The sequence below is a fragment of the Macrobrachium rosenbergii genome, chromosome 12 (genome assembly GCF_040412425.1).
Source record: "Macrobrachium rosenbergii isolate ZJJX-2024 chromosome 12, ASM4041242v1, whole genome shotgun sequence".
Taxonomy (NCBI): domain Eukaryota; kingdom Metazoa; phylum Arthropoda; class Malacostraca; order Decapoda; family Palaemonidae; genus Macrobrachium; species Macrobrachium rosenbergii.
In genome coordinates this window covers 97,854,058-97,880,710 of record NC_089752.1, presented here as the reverse complement: position 1 = coordinate 97,880,710, position 26,653 = coordinate 97,854,058, and the positions used below count along the sequence as shown (strand labels likewise).

The 26,653-nt window shown below is 40.4% G+C and overlaps 1 pseudogene; it reads left to right on the top strand.

The window, feature by feature from the left end:
* Positions 1 to 26,604, top strand: part of LOC136843776 (uncharacterized) — a 48,817-nt pseudogene extending 22,213 nt beyond the window's left edge.
* The last annotated feature ends 49 nt before the right edge of the window (positions 26,605 to 26,653 follow it).

Sequence of the window (26,653 nt, the reverse complement as noted above, 5' to 3'; positions counted from 1 at the left end):
TGGCAAAGAGAGGAGGCGAACTTCAAGGACTTTACTTCGATGTTAAACACTTGAGGGGATGGTGATCAGTTACGCTCGATTTCGTCCTGGATTTCATAGCAAAGACTCAGAACCCATCAGTCCTTGACGCCAGATTAGAGCCCTTCACGATCCCCTCCCTAGAGGAATTTGTTGATATGATCCAGACAAGATGCTACTTTGTCCTGTTAGAGTGCTGCGGCGCTACCTGAAGAGGACTCAACGTCTCCGGCCTGAGTGTCGACGATTCTTCGTTACCACTGGCTCGTCTAAGAACACAATTTCTTTCTGGCTTCATGAGACAATCAGGAGGGCGTACTCTGCTGCTGGCGAAGAGGATACTGGTACCTTCTGCCCGAGAGCCCACAAAGTCAGGGGCATTGGTCCATCCCTCACATTCCAGAAGAATCTGTTGGTTCCTGAGGTACTGAAAGTTGGGGTGTGGTCTCGTTAGACCATTTTCACCTCTTTCTACCTTCAGGACATTGCCCACAAGTCCTTGGGACACTTTTTCCTTGAGACCTGTGGTGGCTGCTCAACAAGTTGTGTAGCTTACCTGGCTCCTTTATCAGGGCAGATTGCATCTTGCCTAAGATGTTTGGTTGTGGAAGGGAGAATGATTGTGTGAGTGACTGGCCTCTCCTCCTTCTGCTTCCTTCTCTTCCTTCGGGAAGAGAGTGGATTCGAGCCGAGACATACTGGAACTGGAAGCCAATTCAGGTAAGTCTATACATCGAGCAGCCGTTCCATTTTCTCTTCAGATTTATAGAAGCAAACCCACTCCTTCCTCTAGCAAGGTGAGGAAGGAGACCCTGACAATAAAACAAACCCAATACTGTACTTGTAATTGCCTTATGTCTCCATCTGTTAGATTCATCCTAGCCTATTTTCGTATGAGTTTACGATTCCCTCACTCATTCGAAAAGCATAGAAGTCTGACAATTGATCATGCAGTTTCTATACTCCGATCAATGTGTTAGAAGCACGATTCTCTTCCTTGCTCTATTGACCAGGTAGAGGATCCCAGGTGTGGCAAACCCCAGTCAGTTCAGAGATTCACTCACATTCCTCCCTCCAACGATTGAGTCTTCCTGATGCAAAGGACCGATGGTTTGTATGTCGTGTAGGAACAAATCACAAATTTTGAAAGTAATTTGTATTTTTCCTAACTGCACAAACCTGAGGTCCTTTACATTTCATGCCCACCTCATGCCACCCCTCAATCTGATACCTGGGGCTGAAAGGCAAATTGGAACATTTACATCTGGACAGGCAGGACTCCTCCCTAACGGAAGGTAGTTAATGCCTAACCACCTTGTTTAAAAGTTTAACTGCCGTTTCCAGCTTTCTATAGTTAGGAAAAATACAAATTACTTAAAAAATTATGATATTTGGACACTTACCTATTGTTAAATTGACATCCCGCCCAGCCTCCCCACATCTTAGTTGGCTGTCAAGGAGAATTCTGATTAGAGCTTAAAATGTTCAAACACACCTGATGGAGAAACCGGTGAACTAGACGTCTTCCGGGTCAGCCAAGCAATCATCTTTTTTGTTTGAATACTGACTTGCTTATCGGCGCAGGAGATATAAGCTAATTTAACAACAGGTAAGTATCCAAATAAGAAATTTTATTATGAAAATGTATATTTTTAGAACTTATGTCAAAATCTATACCATTAGTACCCATTTTCCTATTGAAGCATGCTTAGAAATTATATACATAATTTGCGTTGTAGGAAATGAAGACATTGTTTCAATAAATTATAACTGTAATAATGTAAATTATATCACAAAATAAATAGTTGCTGGTGTTTTGGAATCACTTTGGGTTATAAGTAATTTAGTGATATTGTACCTAATACCTTGCCTGGTTAAACTATCTGATGCTAATTTACAGATATAGTAACCTTGATGCATGAATTAGCATTGACATATGGAGGAAGATTCTGTGAAGAAACATCATCTATAAACGATGTGCAATATGGCCTTAGGGCAAATAGCTCTCATGGTTATTGTGTCTTCTGCAGAAAGAATAATGCTCACGCCACATTCTACAGGTCTCATACATTAAAGGTAAGTGTCCAACAAAAAGATACCAACATACAATACTGTAATGTAGTTTGGCTAGTGCTGGAAGTGTTTCTTTTTAAGTAGTTATTTGTAATTCACAGTACTCACTATGTCATCCACTGCAGAGAGAATTTCATGCATGTAATTGACAGTCATTTAGAGCAAGGTACAGGTATTGATAAATTTAAAAATCCCAGAAATGTTACCCCTAAAAACATAGACCAACATATGGCATTTAAGAAAAACCAGATGTGATATTTATAAAATAGGGGGAATATAATTCCATTTATAACAAACTAAGTAGTCAATCTGTAAGTTATGTAAACCTTGATACATTGCCTCCCTTTACATGACAGATTCAAGAATTAGATACTTAATCAAATAGAATGAAAATGATCCTTATACCCACTTGAGTAAACATTTGTTTAATGTGAACATATCTAATTAAACAGAACAGTTTTTGAAGTGTAATCAGTTATGAAGAAACTTAGACGGAAAACTCTAGGTTATGATGGAATCACTGCAGAGGTGATTTTAGGTGAAACTGAAGTGTTAACCTTCTCAGGGAGGCATTTTTTATTTTTAGTTTTGGTGGCTGTCTTGGTTGTACAGCAAAAACCTATGGCACTGGGTAATACGTCTCTTTCTGGAAGAGCGAGATTTCCACCATAGTATGTAGTTACTGCTGTAGTTAACATAACCCCAATACCTATAGTACCATTAGCTCTGATGAAGGACTTTTCATGGCTCTGAAGATTCCTGGTTAGGTAAGAGTTTTTCCAGTTGGTTGGGTTTTTGAGGTGTTGAGATATAAGGGTTCACTAGCCCTCCTTCCATATCAGTGTAGTATTCAGCTAGATGAATGTTTGGTAAGTTTTATTGAAATAATATAGATTATTTTGGATTAATCTTACCTACTGTTCAAGATAGCTATATCTTTATGCCAGCAGGGGAGCTGGCATTCAAATAGAAGATTGCTTGGCTGACCTTGACTGTCTAGTTCACCTTTTCTCCACAAGTGTGTTTTGAATACTGCAGCTATTGGGTAGTTCTTGGTATTTCGCTGATTTGTTTGATAGCTGTTCTCACAGCATTATAATTGTCTTTGTTCTTTAGGATGTCTTCCATGGGATGCAAAGCAAGAATGTCAGGCTCTGCAGATGATTACTATGATAGCAAGATGTTTAATTTTGAATTGGATAGACACACTGCTTGTGCCGGCTGCAGTGGGCTAGAGTGTGATCTTGAAAATAGATCTGAGGAATGTAGAGATTGGTCGAAGGAGTTTATGCTAAAGTTTCTTGGACATAGAAGAGAAAGGAAGTACAGGCTTACGATCTCTTATCTGTAATTCTAAAAACTGAAAAGCTCTAAAAACCAAATATTTTTTGGAGAAAAGCAATCATCTGCAGAAGTCAAACAGTACAACTATATTTAGGGTAATGATGATTTAAATAAAATTTGTTTTCATTTAATTAACTTACCAAGTAATTACATAGCTATAGTTTCTGACTTGTGCGGCAGCCTTTTATTTAAAAAATCGCGGTAGCACTTTGATTGTTTAGTGTAGGTGACAAGCCCCGCCCACTTAATGGGATTACTGGAAACAACTTAGCAGAACACCTCATTATGTTCCCTCCAGCTCTGGAGTAAACATCAAGGGTTTGCAGCAGCTTTTTATTTTGTTCATTGGTCTTCGGTTGAATAAGTAGATTTTAGTGAAGTCTTATTGCTTTTTCAAGTAGCCTCTAAGATTTGGTCAGCTAGTTTATGCTATTGTTTGTAACGAGGATTGCAAGACCAGATTAACTAAATCCTCATATGATTTGCATACAGTTTGCAGTAAGTGTAAGGGGCAGGATTGTAGTAAGGAGAAACTTGTGCAGACTGTAAAGATTGGGATGATAAGAAGTGGAAAGTACGTAAATCTCACCTAGACAAGTGAGAGAGGGATAGGAAGAGGAGGGTGGCCACTAGAGCCGATAAATGAGTTTCACTTAGCCTAGAATCTACACCTAAGCCTAGGTTAGAAGATAGCCCTGCTATTCCTTCTTCCCCTCTTCCTGCCTTTTCTCCTGCTACTAGCCCTCTTACTTTTATTCCACCTACTCCCGCGCCTGGCTCCCTTGCTTCCGAACCCAATGCCATTGCCAGTCTAGAGTCTAGGTTTGACAAGAAAATTAACCTAGTACAGTAGTGAATTCAGTGGCAGAGTCAGGGCCGTCTTCGAGTGTTAATGGAAGAAGTTTATTCAGTGATAGTGTTGTGCAAGTGGAGGAGGTGGATACGCGTCCAGCCAGTTCTCCTAAATGAAGGTCACTGTCCTACTCCCCTTAACCTGGTGCTTTCCTTGTCTTCTAGGAAGGTACTCAAGGAGATCGAAGATTGGCTTTCTGCTAAGAGGGAGCAAGGTAAGGCTTCCTTCTTCTTTCCTCCCCCGTGCTTAGTCCATAGGAGGTATCTTTCCTATGCTGCCGGGGAAGTTCCTTCTTTGGAGTTGTTGCCTCCTCCCAGGGTGACTTCTCCAGCCTCATCGACTCTTCCTGACGCTTGGCATTTTTGTTGGCAAAAATTATGTTTTATATATATAACTTACCAAGTAATTACTGTACATAGCCTATGTTTCTAACTCACGTGGCAACTAAAAATTTCTTTAAATTCACGGTAGCGTTTGATTGTGTTAGTGTAGGCAACAGGGCGGGGTGTGTTAGTGTAGGCGACAAGGCCCCGCCCACTACAGTATCAGGGAAGGATAGGTACAACACAGCTGAAGAGTTCGGTTCGTTTCTGCCGGTTAAGGACTGTATTTCAGTTGTCACAAGCAGCTTTGGTTTGGAATTGGTCGCCGGATGGTTGTTCTTTGTCTCTGTTTGGTGACGTACAGTCGACCCTCGTTAAGACAGACTAATAGGGCGGCTAGGGTGTCTGTCTTAGCCGATAGTCCGGTTTAACCAGCGATATCTATATATATACCTATGTATAAATACCTATAAATATACTGTATTTCATTTTTATAAAGAGTATGGATAATAAGCCAATGTAGAAATGTTTGAATGAAAGCTCATGGTAAAAGATGAAAAATGGAGAATAAAACATGATAAAAATTATAGAATTCAGCCGAATATGTAGATGCCTAGGCCAAGACACAAATGCATAATTGTTAAGTAAAATGAAGTGGTCTCCAAAATGAAGAGTAAGATCTTGTCCTTTTTTCATGTTTTTTTTATTTTAGTTATTTATTAATTATAGTTTATTATTATCTGTATTAATATACTGTTAAATATATGTGAAATGATTAAGATCATCAGTAATAAAATAGTAGGACAATTAAGACCATGAGTTCACTAACACATTTTGTTTTCAACAAAAACATTCTGTAAAATGCAAAAATATACATGACCAAAATGATTGTAATTCAACTTGTGAATTTTAGCGATAAGTAAGACTATAAAATACATTTCATCATATCGATCTTGGAGAGGGTTGTTTTTTTTATTGTTACTAATGTCGTCATCAGTTTGCAGTCGTAAATCTGAGGACGGTCCAGGAATGGGATTCGCAAGTGATGACACATCACCACAACAGACTGTTGTGGGATCTTTCATACCACTATATTGAAGTTAAAATTATTGTTGAATTCATGTTTTCATGAAGAAATAATTATATAAAGCAAATTACTGAGTAATTTTTGCCATCAGCAGTTGAATAATCAGCAGTCGAATAATCACGTTCATGGCAACATTTAAACTTAGTGCCGTCACGACACATGTCTATAAATAGAGCAGAAGGAGAGGGCTGCCATTGGCTAGCAGATCTCCATGTCAACCACCCAGCCAATCAGGTTTTAGCTGTATTCTGTCTGAGAAAGAACTTTTGCTCAGAGAAGCTGATGATGACATAAGCGTGTGTGTTTTGAATACAAAACGTAGTTTTTAATAGTGCATGTATTTTACTGGTTACATGAAGACTAGAATGAATTCCTTCTTATTACTTTGAGTGCAAAGTTATTGGCTCAGAGATTCTTCAGTAACAAAATACAGTATATATTTTTTTGGCTCCAGAAGATACTTACCAAAGCTGCGTTGACATACCTTTAAAACAAAATTTTTCTCTTTTAGGATAGAATTGCGCTGCATAGAGGGAACTTGCAATTCTCTCTCTCTCTCTCTCTCTCATTTGCCACGTAAACACATAGAATTACGCTGCATAGACTCTCTCTCTCTCTCTCTCTCTCTCTCTCTCTCTCTCTCTCTCTCATGTCATTTGCCATGTAAACACAAGTATTATTCAGTAACTCGGCTTTTGGCTTCGTAAAGTTTACCTTTGTCATGTCTTTTCTTTCCTTAAAAGAACATACAAAGTATCATACTGTAGCTACCAGTTGGGTAGCAGATAGTTAAAACTGTTAATGCTCAATGATTGGCTATGATACTTCCTACCCTTCCGGACAATAGCTTTTCTTAATGATGGTATGTACCGTGCGCAAATTAAATTGGTTGCAAGTTAAAAGCATTTCAGTTCAGTACAGTATAAATACAGAACAGTATATATAAAATAAAAATATAAATGAATAGTTTTTTATTTACCTTTGGTAAATAAAAAGGAAAACGGTACGTGATGAATGGAGGAACACTAAACTATCGTAAATCTTGGTCAAACATTACGTATTTTAAATCGCTAACCCTCTTTGGTGTCTGTCTTATCTGATATCTGGGTTAATGAAGTCTGACTTAACGAGGGTCGACTGAATTGTGATTTTTTGGTAGCATTTGCATTATTTTCAAATAGGTGTTAGTGAAGTATTTTTTCACGATTTTGACTTTTTCCAACAATGTCTTACACTAGTTCCTCTAGTATCCAGTTTTGCAACAAAGGCCACAAAACTAGGCTAAAAGTGTCTTATGACTCCCACACAATCTGTAGCAAGTGTAGGGGACAAACTTGTTCTATTGATTTGACATGTATTGAATGTAGGGACTGGGGTTATGGTAAATGGAAAACTTTAAAATCTCACTTTGATAAGTTAGAGAGACACAGAAAGAGGAAAGCGACTCTCAGAGCCGAGGCTAGGAATGTAGCTAGTGTTGAATATTCTCCTAAATTGGGAATTCCCAATTTACCTGTTCTGCCTCCCTCTCCTACTCCAGTTTCCCCTTTAACCAGTCCTCTACCTATTCAACCCACCCCTTCACTCGTTGGGTGAGTCGGTAGAGCTGTGGACTGGCACTTGCTGGGCCGGAGTTCGATTCCCCAGCCGGCTGATGAAGAGTTAGAGGAATTTATTTCTGGTGATAGAAATTCATTTCTCGCTATAATGTGGTTTGGATTCGACAATAAGCTGTAGGTCCCGTTGCTAAGTAACCAATTGGTTCTTAGCCACGTAAAATAAGTCTAATCCTTCGGGCCAGCCCTAGGAGACCTGTTAATCAGCTCAGTGGTCTGGTAAAACTAAGGTATACTTAACATTTCCTTCAACCCCCGTGCTTCCAAGGCTAACACCATTGCTAGCCTAGAAGCCCGTGTTGATCAGAATTTTGGGCTCATAGTGTCTACTATGGAACAGTCACGTGCCTCAGTTAAAGTACTTATGGATCAAGCCATGCTAAAAGTGCAAGTGTTAGTGGAGGAGGTGTCTACCCATCCCTCCAGATGCACCAGGGAGGAGGCATATTGGTAGTCCAAGGGAGGTTGGTGGGGTTTGCCCACAGGTAGGCTCCCCCTCAACTGAGCCTGTCGAGTTGGCCCAGGACTTGGTGGACAGTCATTGGAAAGGCGTCCCTAAGGAAGTGCACGACCTTTCTTCAAGTTCTTCGGACTCCGGTTTGGAAAAGAGGCGCCAAGGGTGCTTCTATGAGGTCTCTTGTCCTCTGAAGAGGCGCATAGTAGTTAACAACTGCGCTTTCTTGCCTCCCTGTAGTTTTTGAGCCAGCCCTGAATGAGTTTTGCCTGTTCTCCAGTATTTGCCCCCCATGCGCCTGTCTTTCTCATGCAAGAGCCCATCTTCCTCTGCTAAGTGCCCAGTGGATTCTTAGTACCCAGCTGCTCCCGAGCATCCAGCACCAACTTTTGCTTGCCTGGCACCAACTTCCAGTTGCCCAGCGCCAAGCTCAGGTTGCCCAGCACTGCTCCCTGGGCACCCAGCACCCTCTCTACCTTTGATTTTTTTCATCTGCTACTGGCCCCATGCAGCATGTTTCATCGATGGATCCTATTCAGCGCTGTTTAGATGAGATTATGAGGCTTTTGCAGAAGAACCCAGCCATAATCCAAGATCCTCCTGACTTGTTGCCTTCACCGATTTCTTCAGAGGAAGAAGTCTTAGACCAACCCGCTTAGGTATTTTCTGGTCGCATTTCCATCCTTCTCACCTGCTGCCTTGGCTTCTCCTGCCTCCGCCTTTTACATGAGGAACCAGCCTCTCGACGTCTGTAGGCTCCCCAAGATGGTTTTGCTTTCCCCATCTGGGAAAGCCTTGAGGGAAATGGACTTTTGGCTCTCGGACAAGAGAGAGCAGCGCAAATCGGCCTTCTGCATCCTGTGGGGTTTTATCGTGTGCAGCAGATAAAGCCATCAGGGACGGCTCGATGGAACTGTCTTCGTTATTCACGATGACATCTTGAAGAAACATGAACTTTGGTGCTTTTTCACCACCAAAGGTGTGACTACTTCCCAGAAGTTGGCAATTCTTTTCTCTCCTTTGGACTGCATGCACCTCTTCCCTCAAGCCATGGCCCAAGAGATAGTGTCAGAGCTACAGAAAAATCGAAGGATCTACCCTCTTTCATTTATTAGCTCAGTCAGCCCCCATCCAAGAAGCTCAAGGATCTACCAGTTTGTGCAAGAGACTCTTTCACTGCTAAGTTGGCCTCTCTTGCAGCAGCTGCAGCCCCCCCAGCCAAGAAGGCTCCCTCAAAGCCTTCCTCTTGTAAGTGTGAGTCCAGTTCTCGTGTGCGCCAGTTTGTGCAAGACTCCTGCACTTTTGGAAGAAACGGGAAACCAGAGGAGTTGACCAGTGGGTCTCGCTAGACCTCAAAGAGGGATATGCTGTATCCCGTTCAGGGAGAACCCTCCCTTGGTGTCAACACCCATCGCATTGATAGCCTACTCGGTAGGCTCTGAGAGGTTTTTGGCACTCGTGGAAGACATGTCAGCTCTTCTTGCGAAACGAGCTGTAGAGCTGGTCAAAGATGTCAACACTCCAGGATTCTACAACCGTCTTTTGTGGTCCCCAAGTCATCCGAGGGATGGAGACCTGTCCTGGATGTCAGCACCCTGAATGTCTTCGTTCAGAAGACAGAATTCAAGATGGAAACAAATCAGTCAGTCCTCTCGTCCATCCGAGAGGGGGGATTGGATGGTGACCATCGATATGGAGGACGCCTACTTCCATATCCATACAAAAAAAGAGAGTAAAACTCGACCGCTGTAACAAAATATTTTCAGTAGTATATTATGCAATGGAACGTAAATGGTCTACAGACCAGATTACACCTAGAAGTACAGTGGTTATTAAAAGAATATGAACCACTGATATTACGTTTACATGATGTCAACAAAATATCAACATCACGAGAAGAAGGAAATTTAGGTACTGCTATATATGTACATGACAAAGTACCTGTAAACTTTACAGAGCCGCAAACATTGAGTATTAGAATACGAATAAAAAAGGATAATTATGTAATTCATAATTTATACAATCAACCTAATAAAAATTATGACTTTGACAAAATCAAACAATTACTTAATAATATCAAGGAACCTACAGTAATAGTAGGTGATTTTAATGTCCACAACCCAATGTGGGACTGTAATTGTACAGACTCAAATAGAGCAGGAAGTAAAATAGAAGAATTCATAGATTCATATAACATGTGCTCTATGAATGATAACAAAATCAGCACATATTTTTCTAAAACACATGGAACATTTTCCTTAATTGACTTAACTGTATGTACAACAAACATAGTAGACAGATTTGATTGGAATATGGTTGACAACTTGTATTCAAGTGATCATTTCCAAATATTAATCTCATTATTACAAAATAATCCCACCAAGCATGTCCCTCAACATAACATGTATAAAGCAGATTGGGAGCAATATGAATTCCACACTAGGAATATCACACCATTTGAATATTTAAAAGGCCATAATGAAACTAATAAATTTCTTGTTGATTTCATTACAAATGCTGCTGATAAAGCAATACCAAAACCCAAATCTCATCCAACGAAACACAAAGTTTGATTGTGATCTGAAAAACTAACAGAATTGATAAAAATAAAACACCAAATTGGAAGCCAATTAGATAATTTGAATAGAAATTTCGTTCAGTAAAATAAACAAAACATTACCGATATTAGAAGGAACCTTATAAAAACTGACTATATTATTATTAGAAATTGATACATTAAAACCTCTCTATAACAAAATATCTGCAAAATTTAAAAGAGAAGTAATTCAAGGAAGAATCATTTCATGGAGAAAATATGTATCAGATCTCTCTAATAATACTCCCATGCAAAAAATGTGGGAAAATTCAGGAAAATAAATGGTACCCATGTTAAACCTCCTAGACATGCCATAATAAAAGATGGGAAAAACATACTTGATCCTAAAGAAATAAGTAATGTAATAGGTGAAAATTTAGCAAAAGTAAGTAGTGACAAAAATTTAGATAAGCATTTCCACACAAGGAAAAATAATATAGAATTAATAACAATAAATTTTGAAACAATAGAAGATATACAGTATATTATAATAGAAAATTTAATATGGAAGAGCTGGAATTTGCTCTGTTGAACAGCGATAAATCTGCCCCTGAAGGTGACAGTATTTGTTTTGAAATGATCTGCCATTTAGCACCTTTGGCAAAGACATACTTATTAGAGTTTTACAACCACATATGGCTTCGAAATTTATTTCCTGATGAAAGGCGTAAAGCTATAATTATTCCTCTCCCCAAACCTGGGAAAGATCCCAGTATGTAAACAAATGCAGACCAATTTCTTTAACAAGTTGTTTATGTAAATTACTAGAGAAAATGGTAAATGCTCAACTAACATGGCACATTCGAGAAAATAAAATTTTGACTCCCACTCAGTTCGGGTCACAATGTAATAGATCTACACTAGATTCTCCGTCTAACTTGGAAGACCACATACGAAGAGGGTTTAAATGAAAGCAAATTACTATAGCCATCTTTTTTGACATTGAAAAGGCATACAATACTACATGGAGATATGCAATATTAAAAATGTTACATAAAAACAGCACCCGTGGACATTTACCTAGGTTTATCCAAAACTTTTTGACAATCGCACTTTTCAAGTGAGAATTGATGATATATTGTCAAGTACATTTCCGCTTGAAAATGGTGTTCTACAAGGAAGATTCCTTAGTGGCATACTGTTTACTTTAGCAATAAATGATATCAGTAATAATTTACCTAATGGAATTAAAAGTAACTTGTATATGGATGATTTTGCCATATATTATTCAGCATCTCACATAAAACATGCAGAGCGAATCATTAATAAAACTATAATAAAAATAGATGAATGGGCCTCATCTGTAGGCTTCAAATTTTCTATACAAAAGACTCAAGCAGTAATGTTTTATAAAAATAAAAATTGGAAAAAAGGTGAAGAAATAGATGTAAAAATCAGAAATCATTCCATACCAATTGGCCAAAAAGCAAAATTTTTGGTACTGTGTTAGTATTCGATACTCACTTGAACTGGAAAGCCCACATAATATACATGAAATCAAAATGTAAAAGAGCATTAAACCTAATTAAAAAACTATCGAACACTAATTGGGGAGCCGATAGACACCCCTTAACGTACTGTACAAAGCAACAGCACTGTCTATCATAGATTATGGAAGTGAAATATAATGGCTCGGCATCAAACGCAACTCCATAGAGAGCTAGTAACAATGAAGAGTGCTCTGAGAATTCAGACAAATGATTCTCCACCCAAAAAATTATTTGGATTAAGAGATGTATTTATAAACAATCATCCATTTCCTTTCCCAATTAGGGCTAGAAGATTGTTTGAGTTGCTAAATATAAATATATACAAATACCTTTAATATTAAAATTGCCTCCTCCTTGGACAATGCATAAAATGAGAATTTGTACACACTTAGAATATTTATTAAAAAGTTATTCATATTGTAAAGTCCCCGCTCAGCAGGTTTTCTCTAGTGAACCTCCCGTTTTCTACAGTGCCTTTTCCCGTGACCTTAGGTCGGGGTACCTAGCCATGTTTTATTTATGTAAATGTGCATTTATTATTTACTCATTTGTGCCCTTTTGTATTGTACACGTGTCAGAGCATTATTGTGTCTAATCTGTTAATTTTATTTGTCACGTTATCTGTATTTACCTGTCCTGTTTCTTATTGAGAACAATTGACCTCGGGTCACCTGTATGTCTTTGTACTGATGTCCGCACGCTGCTTTATAAGCGGCCTGCTCCCTTAATAAACTAGCAGTCAGTGTCCACCTGTTCTCTCTTTTGCACCCTCTCACAGTGGTGACCCCGGAGTGGTTCCCGGAGCCATTAACAGACCCAAACGGCGACTTAGTCTTGGCCCAATGAACTACCCCACGCCCCTAACGGACTAACTACGGCGCTTTAACAAAGCGTTCGAGTGTAACAACCCTCGTCGGCAGATCACTGCCGTCATTAGCGGATCCACACGGCACGTTCCCAAGCGTGTACTGACGTGAGTGTAACTCACTCTGAGTGAGAGTGCAGAAGCGAGCATGGACGCAGACATTCCCTCCCACATACAAATAACCGCGAACTTCGCACCCTCCCCCACGCCAAGGCTCGCGTTCCTCCACGCCGATACCCACTCCTCGCACGCTGCCCTTCCTGACGGACCAACCAAGGTTCGCCCTCGCCATAAAGCTGCCGCCGTTCACACACAACAACCTGTCATCATGGCTATACAGGGTTGAGGGGCAGTTCAGGTTGGCAGGACTGACCAACAAAGTGCTGCAGGCAGACATTGTAATCAACGCCCTCCCGGAGAAGGTTTACAGGAAGATTGCCCTGTGGGTGTCTGCCACAAGTCCTGCCACCTACCAAAAGCTGAAGGCCTCTCTCGTCGAGACCTGCTCCCTGCCGATCTCCGAGAGAGCTACCCGCACCCTCGACCTCGCCAACAACCCCCGGCACGACCAGAACCTCCTGGAGACGTGGAACGTCATCCAGGACCTTCTCATCCTACCCGGGATGGACAGCAGCGGCAGGCACATGGAGATAAGCCTGTCGAGGGAGATCTTCCTCCGTCAGCTCCTCCCAGAGGTTTGGACCCAGATCCTGGAGCCTTACACCTTGCCCCTCGAGGACCTGATTAAAACGGCACAGCAGCTGACTGACTCCACGAGGGCAGCGAAGCGGGCATCCACGCCCGCACACCCCATCAACTCCCTCCAGCCGGAGGAAACCGCAGAAGAGGAGATAAACGCTGTCATCAGGAGGCGGCCAACCCATCACCAGAAGAAGCAATTGCCGGGGCCTTGCTACTACCACCAGTGCTATGGCAAGGACAGCCGGAACTGTGAGCCCCCCCTGCCCTTTCGCCTATCCAAAAAACAGGGGCAGTGGCGGCCAACAGCACAGGCTGCCATGGCAGCAAAAGTATCCAGGAGCCCAGCACCAGTAGGTTTTTACGTCCGTGACACCATCTCCGGCAGGATGATGCTGATCAACTGCTGATCGACACTGGAGCCGTACGCTCAGTGTTCTCGCCATCCAGAGAGGACCGCAAACCCCCGTCGGACCTGGCTGCCTCCCTAACAGCCGCCAACGGGTCCCCCATCCTCTCCTATAGCACGGAGCTCGTGTTGGTCTCCATCCTTGGCCGGAGGTACAAGTGGAGTTTTATCATTGCAGACCTGGGGACCCCACTCCTGGGTGCGGACTTCCTGGCCCACTTCAGTCTGGCAGTCGACGTTGGCTGCAAGCGCCTTCTAGACAACGAATACTGCCAGTCCCTTCCCCTGGCGACGGGCCCCAGCGCGCCCACAGTCTGTTCCGTCGTCCCACACCAGTACGCCTCACTTCTGAAGGAGTTCCCCGAGGTATTCAAGCCCGAACTGCGTCAGGTGACCGGGGTCCCTGCCAAACACGGAGTTTACCACCACATCAAAACAAAGGGCCCCGACGCACGCAAAGTTCCGTAGGCTTCCCCCTCAGCACCTTCAGGAGGCCAAGGATGCTTTTGCCAAGATGGAGCAGATGGGCATATGCAGGAAGGCCTCCAGCCTGTGGGCCTCCCCCCCCTCCATGTGGTGCAGAAACCGGACAGCTTCTGGAGACCTTGCGGCGACTACAGGCGGCTCAACCTCGCCACAGAATCAGATCACTACCCTCCCCCAAACATGCAAGACCTCACGGCCTCTTTCCACGGGGCCAAAATCCCAAAACCGCCACCATCACGCCCTTCGGGTCTTACGTCTTCACCTTCTCCACCTTCGGCCTGAGGAACGAGGAGGCGACCTTCCAAAGACTAATGGACAGCATCCTGGGGGACCTGAACTTCTGCGTCTGTTACGTAGATGACGTTTTAATTTTTGTAGATCCGACAAAGAACACCTGCGGCACATTTGGAAGGTCCTGCAGCGCCTGCAGGAGAATGGCCTCGTCACCAGGTTCGACAAATGCACCTTCGGCGTCGAAAGTGTTGACTTCCTGGGCCACGAGATATCCCTTGGGGACGTCCGTCCACTCGCATCGAAGGTCGCAGCTGTTGCCAGGTTCCCCACCCCTACCTCCTTCAGGGCCGTACAGGAATTCCTTGGGATGGTCAACTACTACAGGAGGTTCATCCCCGGGGTCGCGCACACCATTGCCCCCCTGATGGAGATCCTGAAGGGACATCTGAAGACCTTAGTGTGGGCCCGACCAGCAGCGGGCCTTCTCCCTGACGAAGGCCGCCCTTGCCAAGGCAACCGCCTTGGCCCACCAGGACCCCAGTGCCCCCCTCCAGCTGACGACGGATGCCAGCAACGTCGCCTGTGGGGCTGTCCTGGAGCAGGTCGTCGCCGGAGCCCCCCCAGCAGGAAGTTCAGCCCCGCCGAGTCCCGCTACAGCACCTTCGACAGAGAACTCTGCGCAGTGTACCGGGCGTTACGCCACTTCAAGTTCCTCCTGGAGAGCACGCCCTTCACAGTTTGGACGGACCACCAGCCACTGGTCCACGCCTTCACAAAGCAGGGGGATGCATGGTCCTCCAGGGAGCAGCAGCATCTCGCGGCCATCGCGGAGTTCACCTGCACCATCAAGTACCTCCCCGGCAGGAAGAACCCTGTAGCAGACGCCCTCTCGAGGATCGCGCTCATCTCAGTGCAGCTCGGGATCGACTACGAGGACCTTGCCCGGGAACAGGCCACCGACCCAGAGGTTCCAGCCCACTGCACCGCCATCACATCGCTCAAGTGGAAGGACGTGCCCCTCGCTCCTGGGGGCCATCACTGCTGAGCGACGTAAGCACCGGCCACCCCCGCCCGCTGGTACCCACCTCCCGCTGCTGTCTGGTTTTCGACATCATCCACGGACTGTCCCACCCCTCGGGCAGGACGACGGCCAAGCTGCTGGCAGAGAAGTTCGTCTGGCACAGCATACAGAAGGACACGACGACCTGGGCAAGGCAGTGCATCCAGTGCCAGACCAGCAAAGTAGGGCGCCACATGGAGTCGGGGGTGGGCGACTTCCCCCAGCCAGGGAGGCGCTTCGGACACATCCATGTTGATGTGGTAGGCTGCCCCCATCAGGCAGGGCCAGGTATCTCCCAACAGTCATCAACTGCTCCACCAGGTGGCTCGAAGCAACGGCCATGGAAGAAGCCACCACCAGTGCGTGCGCCGAGGCCCTCCTCTCCAGCTGGATCAGCCGGTTCGGTGTCCCGGACCATATAACAATGGACAGGGGCCCAGCCTTCCTGTCCGAGCTGTGGACCGCCCTGGCATGCCTGCTTGGTACCACTCACCACAGCACCACCGCCTACAACCCCGCGGCCAATGGATTGGTAGAAAGATTCCACAGGTCCCTGAAGGCGTCCCTCATGGCCCGCTGCACTGCCGAGAATTGGAAGCACCAGCTGCCCTGGGTCCTCCTCAGGCTGAGGACCGCCCCCAGAGCCAACGGCAACCCATCCGCAGTAGAAAAAGCCTATGGGGAGTCTCTCGTGGTCCCGGGCGAACTCATCACGGGGATTGCCACGACCTGACAATCCAAAGGCTCCGTGACAAGGTCAGAAAGTTCGCCCCCTGCCAGTGGACATATACTGACGGGACGACGCCTTTCACGCCTCCCGGTCTGTCCTCCACCACCCACGTCTTCGTCAAGAACAACGCCATCCGCCCACCCTTAACCAGGCCCTACAGGGGGCCGTTCCTCGTGCTGGAGAGAAACAAAAAAGCATTCCGGCTGGCCATCCACAGGAAGAACGACTGGGTGTCAATAGACCGCCTCAAGCCTGCACTGTAGGAGGAGGACGTCGGTGACACCCCTCAGCACCCTCCGCAGGAGACGTTGCCCCTGCAGCCCATGCCGCCCACAAGAAAGTCGCGTGGCTGCCCCCGTAAGGCCCCGGACCCAGGCAGTGCTGCAGCCAACCGCTCCCGCATGCACCGCACCCCCCAGCTGACTTTGCAGAGCCGCGGCACTCTCCAGTGCCCTAGCAGATACTTGCTTTAATCAGACATTACTAAGTACGTCTTGGGGGGAATATTGTAAAGTCCCCGCTTAACGGGTTTTCTCTAGTGAACCTCCCGTTTTCTACGGTGCCTTTTCCCATGATTTTAGGTCGGCGTACCTAGCCATGTTTTATTCATGTAAATGTGCTTTTATTACTTACTCATTTGTGCCCTTTTGTATTGTACATGTGTCAGAGCATTATTGTGTCTAATCTGTTAATTTTATTTGTCACGTTATATGTATCTACCTGTCCTGTTTCATATTGAGAACAATTGACCTTGGGTCACCTGTATATCTTTGTACTGATGTCCGCACGCCGCTTTATAAGCGGCCTGCTCCCTTAATAAACTAGCAGTCAGTGTCTACTTGCTCTCTCTTTTGCACCCTCTCACAATATACCCCAACATACAGTAGAACATATAATCCGAAAAGGTCCACATTACGCAATATACACTGACGGATCTAAGTCACAATACGGAGTGGGATATGCTGCAGTATCCCAAAACAAAGCGTATCAGTTCTCAATATTTACAGCTGAGTTATATGCAATAGCATCAGCCATAAAAATAATTAAAGAAACCTCATTTAATAATTTTGTGATTTATAGCGACTCCAGGAGTGCTGTAGGAAGCCATTCAAAGCTATAATAAAAAAAAAATTTTACAGCAAATTAAGTTTTCACTCCATAAATTGTATAATAATGGATTAAAGGAAATGAAGAGGCTGATATAGCAGCTAAAGAAGCATTCCATATGACAAGAGCAAATGTAAACATTCCTATTAGTGACTATATAAGATACTGTATATAAAAACAATCATTTTAAGTAATGGCAAAATTTGTGGAATGAAGAACCTGAAAATAATAAATTAAAATAGATAAATTCCAGTGTTAGAAAATGGAGTTCGTCATATGAGAGAGAGAGACGCACACAAGTAATTCTGATGCGTCTTTGAATAGGCCATACTCTTTTGACACATGGGCACTTAATGAACTGTCCATGTGTTCCTCCTCCCAAATACCCAGATTGCAGTGTTGATAACTGTGAAACATGTATTATATGAATGCCCAAAATATAACCTGCAGCGATTGTCAAATTTTGGAAATACGGGAGAACAATAAAAGAATTTTATCAGAATCCTCAACATTCTCAGTAATGCCCATTTTAACGTTCATGAGGAGCTGTGATTTAATTGATAAAATATAAAAAGTAAATAATAAAAATACGAAAACTTAATATATTTTAACACGTTGACTGCTATGTGCTCCATATATGGTTCTGAGGGACTCTCTGAATGAGCGATGTGTACCCTATGTGGTACATGCTAAGAATTATATCTTTTTCAAGTATCCAAAATTTAATCAAAATGGGCTCTTTTATACCAAAATATTATTGTAATATATTGGAAATTAATTAAATTAAGCTAGAACATTAACTAAACACTTTATTTATTACTGAAAATAATCTTCATATGCTGGCAAAAGGGGCATATTTTTTTTTTTAAATTCTTTCCTTCTTTCAGTAAAAAAATAGAAAACATTATCATTAGATCAACAAAAATGCTATCCTTTTAACCCTAGATTATATTTATATAAACTCAGTAGAAAAATAAATCAGTTTGGCAAACATTTTACTTCTGAAAAAAATTAATAGAGGTGTATTATTTTACTTATGGACATTAATTGCTTTCAACATAAAATATAGGTTTTTCCGTTGTATTATGATGTGATTTGCATGATTTTGAGGTTTATTTCCATCGCAAATGAATACTTATCCTTCCCCGGCAAATGATATACTGTATACAAAATTAATAAAATTACGACTTGTCAGAATACTGCCCCCTCTCCATAGCTAATACATCAAAACTGTGTTTACTGATTACAGTTTTGCCGTATTAGCTATGGAAAGTTTTTAACATTTATTCTGACAAGTCACGATAATTTTATTAATTTTGTATATATCATTTGATTCGAGAAATGATAAGTATTCATTTGCGATGAAATAAACCTCAAAATCATTCAAATCACATCATAATACAACAAAAAAAACCTATATTTTATGTTGAAAGCAATTAATGTCCATAAAAATTTTCTAAAATAATACCTAATATTGTCCTTTTCTTGGTGGAAAAATATCCATTTTATATTTTGTATGATGAAGGAAATCATGTAGTATTTAGAGTACAAGTATAAAATTAATATTCTTTCTGTTTTGCTTCTACATAAAAACAAATGAACTTTTCATCATATTGGGACAATGTGTAATTTGTATATCAGTCTATATATGTATGTATGTATGTATGTATGTATGTATGTATGTATGTATGTATGTATATATATATATATATATATATATATATATATATATATATATATATATATATATATATATATATATATATATATATATATATATATATATATATATATATATATATATATATATATATATATATATATATATATATATATATATATATATATATTATATATATATATATATATTTATATATATATAACATAAATATATATATATATATATATATATATATATGGATATTATCGACATGTACAGAAAAATGGGCTACTGTATACAGATGGGCAGATACAGTATATGAATAAGTACTGCAGAAGACCTAAATAATTTACTTGTATATAAATACTTTTATTTATGCAAAATACAAATTTATATTGCCAAAAATACAGCCTGTATATATGTTTCCTAATGTGTGTCTGTCTGTAACATGTATGTGCATCTTATATGTATCTTATTCATGTGTATGTTTATATATATTCCTATATACACATGTGTGTGTAACAAATTTCATGTACACATGAAAACATATCAAAGATATATATATATATATATATATATATATATATATATATATATATATATATATATAAAATATATATATATATATATATATATATATATATATATATATATATATATATATATATATATTTTGTGTGTGTGTGTGTGTGTGTGTGTGTGTGTGTGTGTGTGTGTGTGTGCATGTACATACATGTGCTGTGTGTGCATGTGTGTCTGCAAAACACCAAATGACTAATAAATCAGTTATAAAATAACAATATATTGAAATTCTACACATTTTTCAGTTGACCACATGTGGTACATATCGCTTATAGTAACGTGTGCAGTCATTCTGGGCGATGTGTGCCTTTACAGTCACACTGAGTATGAGCCACGTCTGGTACACTTTGCATACGGTAATTCCTAGATCAATCTGGAGCGATATGCACCATAACTGAACATCCACAGTGTGACCATATTTGGCACACAACGCCAGCAGAACTGTCTCTAATAGTTTTGGGCGACATGAGCCATATATGACCACATCTATTATGTCCATATTAGTACACAACGCCTGTAATTAAGACTTTTGTTATGTCAGGCGAAGTGTACCTGCACATAAAAATCACGCTTTTACACTGGCTGAGCACTCGGCTTACCTTAGGGATACACCATAACAACTCTCACGTCAATAGCTAGCTGGTTACTGATTTTATGAGGGTTAAAAGAGATTTACTGGGCCGTTTCACAGCATTGCCAATAAAAATACGAAAACTCAACGTTTTAAAACAACTAAATTTTAAAATTTGACTTAATTTATTTTGAATTTTAATACACCTTTTTAGTCAGTATACAGGCAGTCCCCGGTTTACGACGGGTCTGGCTTATGACGTTCCAAGGTTACGATGCTTTTCACATATATTCATTAGAAATTATTTCCCGGTTTACAACACATGTTCCAGGGTTACTACACGTCATACGCTGATCCAACGGAAGAAATATGGCTCCAAAACTGCAGAATAATCAAAATTTGGAGGTTTTTTCATGAAAACTCAATAAAATTGCAGTTTACACCATTTCCAATACACCCAGAGCATTAAAAGTAAGATTTTCTTAGGATTTTTTATGATTTTCGACGCTTTTTTGGATTACGACGATTTTCGGCTTATGACGCAGCGCAAGAAAGGAACCCCCATCATAAACCGGGGACTGCCTGTATATGGAAACATGAGTATAAATGTATTTATAGTATGAGTGTGTACCAGTATGAGAACGTATGCCTTTGTAATTTCATTTTCATTCATTCATCACCATATCAAATGACCTATTTGGTCCCAGTGCTAGGCTTCTAGCCTGCTGTAGACCTCTCATTTCATCCAAATCCTTCGGGCCAGCCCTATGAGACCTGATAGTCAGCTCAGTGGTCTGGTTAAACTTTTTTAATAATAATAATAATAATTGTCACACCTTAGGTATTTATCAAAAAGTAACTCATATACACCAGAACACCATGGACAACATACAGTAGAGCACATAAGCGGAAAAGGTCCACATTACGCAATATATACAGATGGATCTAAATCAGAACACGGAGTGGGATATGCTGCAGTGTCCCAAGACAAAACTTATCAGTTCTCTCTTCCTAATAATGCTTCGGTATTTACAGCAGAATTGTATGGAATTGCATCAGCTATAAAAATAATTAAAGAAACATCATTCAATAATCTTGTGATTTTTAGTGACTCGAGAAGTGTTATAGAAGCTATTCAGAGTTACAAATCAAAAAATAATATAGTACAACAAATTAAATTATATCTCAATAACTTATATAATAATGGAAAAATTGTAGAAATAAATGAAATGAAGATGCAGACAAAGCAGCCAAAGAAGCTATCATAATTCTTTGATAAGTATTTACATAAATCTCATATTTTGTTGTTTACTCTTACAACTCCTATCTAGTACCCTAATGTAGGCTATATTTGCATAGACCTACTTGAGCGCTCTCTCTCTCTCTCTCTCTCTCTCTCTCTCTCTCTCTCTCTCTCTCTCTCTCTCTCTCTCTCTCTCTCTCTCTCTCTCTCTCTTTTTTTTACTTTGGACCAATCTATTTGTCCTCTTGGCGCTCCCGACTTGGCACATCACTTATGGATTGCTGGTTTGAGTGTTGAAGGCATCCAGTTGAGATTGTCTTTGACTTCAGGTAGACTTCATCCAATTAGGCTAGGCATCATCTTGTAGGCTTGAAAGTTAGGTGTTGCGTTGTATGCATAGGGTAGGCTTCATTTGTCTGCTGAGTTCATAACTGACTTCATCGTCACTGATGTGTTGGCATATACAACGCATACTACAATTCTTCATTCTTACCTGCACGGTAAGTATGATGGTATTTAGTATTTGAGGTGGAATCCCATCCTTGTTACTACTGATGTGTTGGCATATACAACACACACTACAAGTCTTCATTCTTACCTGCAAGGTTAATATAATGGTATTTAGTATTTGATGTGGAATCCCATACTCGTTGCAGACGTCCGGGATGAAGGGCGATAATAAAGCTATATCTTTCAGCTTGTGTTTATTGTACATTTAAGAAGAAGCGGTAAGAGAGTATACAAAATACAAAAAGCGTATATAATGGAATCATAACAAACATAGCATCGGAGCTCAATACATAATAAGGAATTATACTCTACCTACATGAGGTAGAATTTATAGGATCAAAGCCTGTGTGTTGGGTTCAATAACACAATAATAATTGATTATACTTATACTTAAAGCATTATGCAGCATCTAGCTGTAGCTTTGAACTGAACACGTCTAAGGACAGCGCCATGTAACGTGTCTTGCACTTGCGTAAAGACATACGTGACAGCTAAGTAGAATAGGACTGATATATTTTTACATTATACCCTTATTTGCCTTGGAGAAAAGATCAGCAAGGAAATATTCTGCTAAATTTAAGTTGCAAGTTGTAGCTGAAGCTGAGAAAACAGTGTTCAAGCTGTTAATGACTATAAATTATCATGCATCAGTAACGTGGATGAAACTCAACCTTCTGATGAGATCGTGCTAGACCTGTCATACATTAGAACTACATATTGCCCCTGTACTTGTAGATCAGACTCCTCAACTTCAGATAGGCTGTGACTGAGTTTTACAGATGTAGCTGAAATTTCATGAAAGACATTCCATGTCTGCCAAGCTGTCTTTTTTCCTTTTCCATCGAAACCTGATAGGACATCACGACCAGTGAAAGCATGGAAAAACAACATTCCTTTGGACTTCTCTGGTCCGAGAGTAGACGCAAGATCATGTATAGGAATCCACCAGACGTACAATAATTATTGGACATGGATGAGCTTCTGGAATCTCACAGTGTGGAGCTAACAAGCAAGGAGCTGATAGAGTGAGAGTTGCAAGAGGCAGCAGAGTTGGAGGCAGCAGCAACACTTTCTTCATCAGGAGCAGCAGAACCAGAAAGGGTTTTAACAAAAAAATGATCTCCAGGATGCAATCAGTAAAATTAGGAAAGGACTTGACAGCCTGGAGTCTAAGGACCCTGATGTTAACAGAAGTTCAACTATGGAAAGAAAGGTTGTGGCAGGTGTAAATTGCCATAGCTTGATGTTTCAAAACAGAAAGAAAAAAACAACACAGACAAAACTAGAGCAATTTTTTATGAAGAAAAACATACCACGGGAACCAGGGAAAAAGGAAGGGGAACGAGAGTTAAGCGAGGAGGAAGAGTGCTTTTGTAACTACTAATGTGACAACTCTTTTAAAGAAGGCAGAGATCTTAAGGGAGATATTCTGTACAGTAGTTATCTTTTTTTTTTCCCCAGCAGCACTGAAGTCAAAAGAAGAGGGAGAGCAGAAAGAGAATGGATGAATGGACAGTAGCATACAATGATCAATAGAGAGTAAGCAACAAGCATGCACAGTGCAGTATTTAAATACAGTACAATGAATTGAAAACTCATTTGCTCTTACACAAAGACAAACCTTCGTTCTTCACATAACAAAAGTTAAGTATACCTTAGTTTTACCAGACCACTGAGCTGATTAACAGCTCTCCTAGGGCTGGCCCAAAGGATTAGACTTATTTTACGTGGCTAAGAACCAATTGGTTACTTAGCAACGGGACCTACAGCTTATTGTGGAATCCGAACCACATTATAGTGAGAAATGAATTTCTATCACCAGAAATAAATTCCTCTAACTCTTCATCAGCCGGCCGCGGGAATTGAACTCCGCCCCATCGAGTGACAGTGTGAAGCTCAGCCGACTCAGCCAACGAAGGGCCGTTCATCACATAGGAGTTTGCTTCAAGTGTGAGCTGGAAATGGCCATTAACTTGTTGACAAGGTAGTTAACTGTTGACAATTAGGGGTAAATCCCACCCTCCTGTCTGTCTTGACTCCACTTTGCCTCCAGCCACTGTCATGTCCAAGAGTGGTGGGAATGACCTTTTGAATATTGGGTGAAGTTTGCTTCAAGGAAGAAGAGAAAAGTTCTCCCTGATATCGTCGGAGGGTAATACTCTGCCATTGACACTGATTGAGATCTTTGGGACTTTTCCACACCCTTTCAAACTATGACCTGTTGTTGCTATTCCTAAGGGGGTAGCTTCTCCTTTGGTGTCTATTGGTTGATGTCAGAATGTATTCTGTAAAAGTTTGAATAGGGTATTAGGCCATGGCCTAGACCTCCAATGTGGTAAGGCTTCCACCAACTTTTCTCCTTTCTACGTAGTGTTGTTCCTTGTGAGGTTGTCATATCCATGCTCCCATTAAGGTTTTTTGTAACTGACTTATTTTATGTGCACATTCTTTCCTGTCATTTCTGTGTTGCTCAACAATTTGCCAGCATCCTTTTTCTATCCAGGATGTCATGTTTAAAATTAAGCTTTTGTGTTGTACATAAATTGGTTTCTCTCCAGCCTATGGTTTATTTCCACATTGTATTAGATGGTAGTCAGTTAAGTGTTCAGATTCTTATACTTGAACCTGCAAGCTTTTCATCATGTGGAAGTTCAGGTAATTGTTTTTTTTATATTGTTTATCACACTTTCAAGATTTTGTAGGATACTGTGTTTAGCTTTATTGTATTTTTCTTTCATGTGCATTTATTTAAGGAAAATATAGCAAGTAGCAGTATGGTAGGGGTATTTAGAATAAAAAGTCTAAAATTAAGTCAATTTTCCACAGGACATTCGTGGAGCATGCCAGTGCCCAGTATTGAGAACATATATTTGCCCTTTGTGTAGAAGTACTGGTGATAGTGCTCACACACTCAAATACTGTCCATACAATGTTGTTACTAGAGGAGACCCAATATCAGCGGGTCTTCGTCCAGGTAAAGTCACAAACTGGAGAAATGTGGCAAAAGAATTTCTTTCTAGAAAGTGAATTTGAGGAATTGAAGATTATGTCTAACTGCTTTTGCTTATTATTAAAGTAAGGAAAGGGAGAACTAAGATTTTATTTTCTGTTTAATGGATAATTGAAGAGCTTTGTAATTGCTCTAGGCTATAAAGGGTATATTATCAGAAAAGTGAGGAAAGAGGCTAATCTTGCATTAGTGATATTTTATTGTTTTGGTGATATTTTCATGCAGGTATACTTGAATCTGGAAAAACTGAAAAATTATAGAACATTAATCTGTATTGCTTGCCAGATTCATTACTGTATGGGGCAATGTTCATTTATTTATTCACATATTTATTTATGGATGTATTTATTTCCACTGTAATTTTTATTTTTAAAGATCCAAATTTCTTTTAGGTGTCTTCAAAGAACAAAATCTAGATGATGTTATTCTTAGGAACTATTTTATAGAATGTACAGTGATATGCTTGAGCAGTTATTTGTTGATGAATATCAATGTATTTATGCCTGTGGCATATGAAACGCAGAGTAGCATGTCAAGTTCTATTGATTATGTTGAAGGATTACAGCTAAAAAATAGCTGTTCAGCTTTTATAACTTTGTGGCTTATTCCGTTTGAGTAATGTTTAAAGGAATGTGTGAATTCAAGAGAAAAATGTAATATTCTAAATATTTTTGAAACTTAAACTAAGCCATATTTCACATAATCCTTATATATAAATGTTGGCTGGCCATTTTATTTATGAAAAGGGAAGTATTGTTAAAGATATGTCTTCAGCAACTTTACCAGTAGAAAAAGAAGGCTATCGGTAGAGATACCATGACATTTTGCCATTCTTATCCTTTTCAATAATTTTTTAAAAAATTGTTGTTAGTGGTGCGGTTAATTTTCTGGATGTTTTACTCTGTAAGAATCTCCTGAGTGTTGTAATTCAGTCATTTATTTTATTGTAATGTTCAGATGAAATCATATTTTCTCTACTGATTACAGTAGTACTTTCAAGTACAGCAGGCTAATACCTCTCAAAGCTAATTACCCACCTACTGTACTTGAGTAGCATTGTTTAAACGGTAATGAATATTTTTGGTGTCTCCTTGCGTGGGATAGTTGTAAACTTTCATTCAAGCAACATAGAGTGTTTTTATGAATGTCATTAACGATTTGGTCAGTTTATGGTTTTGTTTTTGTTGAGGTAGAGCATTTTCTGCCTTCAGTTATTTTTCTCAAGAGGAAATAAAATCTTGGAACAGTACACATTCTACATGCTTGAAATTCCTCTCTGTGGAAATTCTATATTCAAATCTAGAATGTTTATGTAAACATGACAGAATCTATATAAAAGTGACCAAAAAGCACAGTGTTCAAGAAACAAAAAAAATTATTTTTTGAATGGTCACAAGTGAGAAGATACACAGTTTTTAACTTGACCTTTTTCATTTTAATGAACCAATAAGATATAATTTTTACTTGAAAGTTGATGTAAATATTTTCATATTTTTGTATTTTAATAATCCATTTTGTATAGATGTGAAAGATTTAATATATAGAAGTTTTTATTTGTAGAAATATATTTTCATAAAGCTGTCATTGTTTTGTATACTTTGTTTTTATCCTTAATGTCCTGATATTGACATTA